General features: G+C 42.0%; 1 pseudogene across 1 annotated transcript; it reads right to left on the reverse strand.

Annotated features, from left to right (window-relative positions):
• Positions 1–5,730: 5,730 nt before the first annotated feature.
• On the reverse strand, positions 5,731–6,199 carry LOC136130429 (small ribosomal subunit protein uS19 pseudogene; annotated as a pseudogene). Its single transcript, XR_010656345.1, has one exon. The product of XR_010656345.1 is annotated as a small ribosomal subunit protein uS19 pseudogene (transcript).
• Positions 6,200–7,447: the final 1,248 nt, after the last annotated feature.

Here is a 7,447-nt window from a genome sequence, read left to right on the forward strand (position 1 = left end):
GTCAGCAATAATGACTTGCTAATGTTTCTAAAGCTTTTTCAAACTAGTTAGGAAATTCTGCAGGGAACCATTATTTGAGTAAACAGAGTGCATTTGGGGCCTTCATTCTACATACATTGGATCAGCCACAGTGTTTTCCCATTTGATTATGATCACTTTTAGATCTTTTAATGCTGATTTTGAACTGAGTGGGCTGAAAGTTATACAAGATTGTATAACTGGTTTGTTACACAATCTTACAGTTGCTTTGGATGCCGTAATTTCTATATAAAGCTATAAAAAACAGCAGTTCTGGAGTCTTTTTGCTGGTATTAATGAAGAGGTAAGCATTTCTGTTTGTAACAGTTCTCTTCTAACCTCTCATGGTAGTTTATCTACCAGAATTTGTTTTATTAAAATGAAGAAAGAGTAAATCATATGTTATTATTATTATTTCAAAACACAACAGAGCCTATCTCAGAATTCTGTTTATTAAAATAAAGAACGAGCAGTATCAAAATTTTTTGAAAATATTCCATCAGGGTTTATGTAATTTTTAGTCTCCATTTTTCATTTTCAATTGAATGAGAGAAACAACCTCTAAAAAGTAATTGAAGTAAAACACTGCCAGTTTGAGAAAAAATTTAAAACTTCAGAATATATCATCTAGACCTTTTTGTAATTCTGGTGATGTAATAGCTGCCAAAGTTTTTTGTTTTTGTTGTTTTAAAAAATTAGTAGCTAAAGTAAATTATTTTTGAGATTGTTGTGAGGTCACTCTTGGAAATTTCTGCTCAATGGTTAAAAAACAAGGTTAAGATTCTTTATTCTGGCACAGCCCTTCATGGTCTGGTTCCAACCTAATCCATGGGGTCTACTATTCATTGGCCAATGAGTATTGTATCATATTATGCCTATAATAAACCTCTAGCTTGCCTGGGCATTTTATAAAATGTGTGTGGCTAAAATGGGAAGTAAAATATAAAATGTAGCTACATGCCCCATTATCCAGTCCTCCCAAGATTCCAGGTTTACAACATTTTCCTTGATTTCTTTTGCCTTCTATCGCTTATTTGTGTAATGTAAAAGTTTTGTCAATGGTGTGCTATCTTTCTGGTAGGTGTTTCATGTCTGTTATTTATAATTCTTAAAATGATCCTATAATACCCATGGTATCATGGATGTTTTACAGCTGAAGGAACTGAAGCTTGGAGAGTTTTATTGACTTTCCTAAGCCCACATCCATGATTCAAACCATATAACTCTGACTACAAACTCCACACTCTTTTTCATCATGTGAACTTCCCCATGTGTTCTGTTTTTGTTTTATTATAAGATTTTCCATAGTGCTTTAGGAAGTATTCAGATTAGAAGAGCACAACTTTAGTTGATTTGCCTTTGAAGCATGCTATTGGCATGTAGCAATTTGTATAAAAAAGAAGATGTGTATGTGCATGTATTTTGGGAATTTCTCCTTTCATATACTTATTTTTGAAGTAGATAAATGCCTGCTTTGTGATTATTATATAAGTATACTAACTGATCTCTGGACCTCATTTTTCTGATCTGAAAATGAGTGGTGGGCTAGATGTTAAGGCCCTTTCCACATTTAATATTCTATTCAATATTTCTAAAGAAGAGCTCAATGAAAAGATAGATGGCATGTGGACAACTCTAGGCAATGGTGACTAAATGTCATTGATGAAGTAACAGCATGGGGGGGCAGTGGGCTGTGGGTAGTGGCTGAGGAAGATAGGAGAATCAAGACCAAAAGACTGTAATTTACATTAAAGTTTTCCCTGTAATGACTAAAGAGAATAGATTTCTGAATAAAAACACAACTCTGGAAATTAGCTGGATGAATAGTTTGTGACTGAGGCCTTTTCCCTCTACCTGTTATTCCCTGTCTTCTGCCCTTTCTTGTGATGTGTTTATGTTTGGAAAAATGCATATAGAGCTCTGTTATATGAAAATAACCAGATCAAAAGTAGCACACTTGAAATAATTAAAGCTTTCATATTGCTCATAAAGTGGGAATTCAGTAATTAAAATGTGGACCCATTGTTGTAGATCTTAAGAGAATTTGTTGAGAAAGCAAAGGAGGGCATGTTTTGCATTCAAAAAGGATAAAATGCATTTTAGTGACAAAACTTTTATATAGCCTACCCACCCTGGAGGTATTAGAGATGCTAATATTGACGTGTAGGTAATCAGATGATGTTTTGACTGGTTGGAAAATTGTTACCCAGCTAGAAAATTGTCATACTTTTCCTTGTTAGCTTTTTCTGCAGTCCTTGGATCAGTGAATCTTGACTTAGCAAAGAAATCATCCTCGACCAGGAGCAAGGAAGTGTTCTTTAGTCAAATACAATAAATTTGTTTTTTTTTTTTTTAGCATACTAGATCCCTCAGGTAGAGATTTGTAACTGCACATTCGTATTTTAAAAACTGAGGAGTAAAAGTAAAGAAATTTGTTTCACTTTATTTAGCATTATATTACCCAGACTAATTGACCGTGGAACCCTTTTTATCCACATAATAGTTAGTAGTACAGCTTTTACTGATCTAGGTCAACTTTTATCTGTTTTATAAAGCCTCACCCTCACAATACCCATGGCTATTTGAACTCTCCAGTGATCAGTCCTGATTACTTCCTGAAGGACTTCATTCTGTTGTTGGTTACTGCTGATTATTAGAAAATTTCTTTTGTATTTAACCAAAGATCTGCTTTTCTTTAACATCTATCCTTTTGTTGTTTTCTTCTCTAAAATTATACAGAATAAGTACTCATTTTAATATCTGAAGCTGACAAGATAATATCTTGTCTTCCCTGGCATAGTAATTAAAAACTCAGACTTTGGAGTTTGACTGCCTGGGTTCAAATTTTAGTTTCACTGCTTTTGCCTTGTGATCTTGCGCAAGTTAATTAATGTCTCTGTGCCTCAGTTTCCTCATCTGTAAAAAAGGAATAACAGTAGTACTTTAGTGGACTAAATGAGGTGATCCTTATAAAGAGTTAATTACAAGGGGCTTCCCTGGTGGCGCAGTGGTTGAGAATCTGCCTGCTAATGCAGGGGACACGGGTTCGAGTCCTGGTCTGGGAGGATCCCACATGCCGCAACAGGAGAGGCCGCGATAGGGAGAGGCCCACGCACCGCGATGAAGAGTGGCCCCTGCTTGCCACAACTAGAGAAAGCCCTCGCACAGAAATGAAGACCCAACACAGCAAAAATAAATAAATTAATTAAAAAAAAGTTAATTACAAAATGTGTTGGTTTGGTCCTCTGGGAAGCATTGATATTTTTCTTTTGGCTGTGTTCGGTCTTCGTTGCTGTGCGCGGGCTTTCTCTACTTGCGGTGAGCGGGGGCCACTCCTCGTTGCAGTGCACGGGCTTCTCATTGCGGTGGCCTCTCTTGTTGCTGAGTGTGGGCTCTAGGCGCGCGGGCTTCAGTAGTTGTGGTGTGTGGCCTTAGTTGCTCCACGCCATGTGGGATCTTCCCAGACCAGGGCTCTGAACCTGGCTCCCCTGCATTGGCAGGCAGCTTCTCAACCACTGTGCCACCAGGGAAGTCCCCCCTGGGAAGCACTGAGATGGAGTTACTAGTGCAAGGGATTTTTATGGGGGTAGGTAATAGAATGCCTGTGAAGGGAAAGGGAGAGGAAGCTGAACTGACCAAGGAGAACCTCAAGTCTGTGATGCAGATTTGGAAAAAAAATCTTGGACAACCCAATAAGAAGCTCCAGAGCAAAAACTGCCTGTTAGAGGAGTCCTGCATTAGGAAGAAATAGCCAGGTTCTAGAAAATCCTCTGTGTTTAGTCACTGGCTAGGAGCTGCCCAAGGACAGTGTGGACTCCCCTGGAAAGCTGAGATGAGTTCTTATATGCTGCAGCTGGAGGCTCCTAGCTAACTGTATTCCTTGCACCTGAATGCGGGTTCTTTTTTGAAGGGAGATCCAAGTGATTGCCACAGTCCCTTTCTTACGCTGTGTGGATCTGTGTCTCTAAACATTTTCTGAGAGTAGCTCCTCCATTTCCGTGGACCTCTTTTCCTAACGGGAAAGTTGAAAATAGGATAGTGAGACAGGCTTCAGCCTCCATCTCTGTAGCTGGTCTCCACGTCACAGTGGTTCTCTTTGTCTCCTCCACTATCCAGTCTGAATTCTTGCCATTAGCTATAATTTCTGAAGTTCTTGGTGGTTTGTCTAGTGGTATGACCCAACCCTCATTTTTTATTTAAAATTTTATTTTTGGCTGCGTTGGGTCTTTGTTGCTGCACATGGGCTTTCTCTAGTTGCGGTGAGCGGGGGCTACTCTTTGCTGTGGTGACGGGCTTCTCATTGCGGTGACTTCTCTTGCTGCAGAGCACGGACTCTAGGCACGCGGGCTTCAGTAGTTGTGTCAGGCGGGCTCTAGTAATTGTGCCCGGGCTTAGTTGCTCCATGGCATGTGGGATCTTCCTGGACCAGGGCTCGAACCCGTGTCCCCTGCATTGGCAGGCAGATTCTTAACCATTGCGCCACCAGGGAAGCCCCAGCCCTCATTTCTGAGGGGTGTGAGAACCATGCTCTTCTCAGGCCGGAGTGGTTGCATTTGTCTGTTCACAGTCACAGTTGGTCAGGGGAGTATCAAGTGGTACCCAAATGGATCATCTGAATTCCAGATATACTCCTTGATCCCATTATGTAACAGCAGCCCTACTTCACCTGAGGATGAGGTTTAATTAGCCTCATTGTGGTGATTCTACTTCTTGTCTCCTGGTTGTAGGATACACAGAGTCGCAAATTCCCAGGCTGCAGCTGTAATTTATATAGTTCAATATGATCCTTGATATGTCTCCTGGTAAAAGTGTGCCTAGAACCTTCAACTTTTTTTTTTTAGCATCTTTATTGGAGTATAATTGCTTTACAATGTTGTGTTGGTTTCTGCTATATAACAAAGAAAAGCAGCTATATGTATACGTATATCCCCATATCCCCTAGCCAGTTGGTCATCTTGAGGCATAGTGCTGTATTGGGGGTTCAGTGTCGCTCATTGGTTGGATGTTCAGAGTTGGCAGTAGCCTGATTGGGCCTTGGTAAGTGGACATCCATGCCTCCTTCTCTGCTTCCATCTTCATTTCTTTTACAGTGGCTTCTCTGTTCATGTTCCCATCATGCCAGTTCTGGGTGGCTAACATCAGCTGTCTGAGTCATTTTGTCTATCTGGTTGTTCATTGTCTCTTCTGCATTGGATGCTTTCTGATGGGCATTAACACGTGAAAAAGATTTTCACACTTTATGCTTACTCCTGTATGTTCATTCATTTGCCTCCGCTCATATCTTCTTGCATCCATTGTACAGTCTTTTTCCTTAAAGACCCCTAACCAGGTACTCAGTACATTTGCCATTGCCCATGAGTCTGTATATATTCTCATCTCAGGCCACATTTCTTTCTACACAAAGTACATCACTTGAAGCTCCATCTTAGGTAGACTTTGCCTTTCCACTGTCATGGTCTCCCCTAAGTGTGGCTGTAATGAACCTGTTGTTTTTTTTCAGCTTGCATTCACGAACTGAGCTGACCTATTTATAAGACAAACTTTGGCTTTTATGTCCTCCTTAACTTGGTTGTATAGGATCCTCCAAACAGCTATAGATGTGAGCTGAGGAAGGGTGCTGGTACAACTGTGGTGTCAGGGAAGTCTTGACTGCCTACTTATGTAGCTTACATGTGCCCTTTGGTTCTGCTTGGGTTTGATTTTTTTTTTTTCAGACAAGTCTCTACCTTTATTGGCCAGTAGGCTACTCAAGGGGGATGAAGCGGGAGGAGTGGGTGGCCCCAGTGCCGGGCCGGCCGTGCTTCACAGGCTTGTAGGTGATGGAGAACTCGCCTAGGTAGTGGCCGATCATCTCAGGCTTGATTTCCACCTGGTTGAAAGTCTTGCCATTGTAGACGCCCACCATGCTGCCCACCATCTTGGGCAGGATGATCATGTCGCGCAGGTGCGTCTTCACCACCTCCGGCTTCTCCATGGGCGGCGCCTCCTTCTTGGCCTTGCGCAGCCGCTTCGGCAGCGAGTGCTGCTTCCTCCGGAGGCCGCGGTTCAGCCGCTGCCGCTGCCGCGCACTCTACAGCTGCATCAGCTGCTCATAGGACATGTCCAGCAGCTGGTCGAGGTCCACACCGCGGTAGGTGAACTTGCGGAAGGTCTGCTTCTTCTTCTGCTCCACTTCCGCCATCTGGTCGGCTCTTCAGAGCTGGGTTTGATTTTTGATGTACTATTTCCATCTCATAATGGATTGTTACTTAGCTCACTTGAGTTTAGGACTTGGAGAGTCCTGTTGAGCCCAGCTCATTATGGGCAGTTCTGGACATATGGTGCCCAATGGTCAAGCGTTCTATCTCTTCCAGAGCCCAGTAGCACAGCAGGAGTTGTTTTTCTAATAGCATGACTTTTCTGCAGAACTCCAGGGGCCTGCACTGTAATTCTCCCACTTGGGCTTGCTATAAAGTCTATACTGTGTCTTTCCCCACCATTTATACCTCCAATAGCATGGGAACTGCTTGCAGTACAACCTGGACCTACTGCAGAGTTGTGTACTCCACTCAAAGCTGGCAGCCTTTCATATTACTCAGTACATGGGCCACAGCAGTGTATAGAATGTGTTGACTCTAGAATCTGAAGAAACCTAGCAGAACTTGTGCTTCCTTTTTTTTTTTTTTTTTAATAGTAGGGATGCAAGATGCAGCAGTTTGTCTTTTGCTTTGGAGGGAGTGTGCTGGCATAACCTTAACCACCGGATTCCTAAAACTTCACTGAAATGGCAGATCCCTGAATATTCATAGTTTTTCTCCCATCCTTTGGAGCACGTATATCCTTCAGCATGCTAGCCGTCTCTTGATCATCTTGCACGATCAACATGATGTCACTGATTTACTAGATTAGTGTGCTATTCTGAGTTCAGATCTCTTCAGACTATCTTACCACAGAGTAGGACAATTAATGTAGCCCTGAGGCAAAACTGAGTGTATACTGTTGTTGACTCCATGTGAAAGGAACTATTTCTGATTGGGATAGAAAAGAACTCATTTGCCAAAGCAATGGCTGTATGCCATGTACCTGAGGCTATGTATATCTGCTGTAGCAAACATAATACATCCAGCATGGTAGCTATGGTCATGGCTGCTACTTGGTTGAACTGTGGTAGTCTTCAATCATTCTCTAGGATCCAGCTGGTTTCTACAGAGGACAGACTAGTGAATTAAACAAACATATGAAAGGGACCACTACCCCTGCATCTTTGAGATCCTTAAGGGTGGCGCTAATCTCTGCCATTCCTCTTACCTCCATCCCTGACACAGTATTTTTTTGATTTACTGTTTTGGCCAAGGAGTGGGGAGACATTTTTAGGTCTCATTTGGCCTTTCAGTTGCTAAGTATGCCAATCCCGTTTATGTATTCAGGGCCTGGGAAAATAAGTGCTGGG

Source organism: Phocoena phocoena, chromosome 1 (genome assembly GCF_963924675.1).
Source record: "Phocoena phocoena chromosome 1, mPhoPho1.1, whole genome shotgun sequence".
Taxonomy (NCBI): domain Eukaryota; kingdom Metazoa; phylum Chordata; class Mammalia; order Artiodactyla; family Phocoenidae; genus Phocoena; species Phocoena phocoena.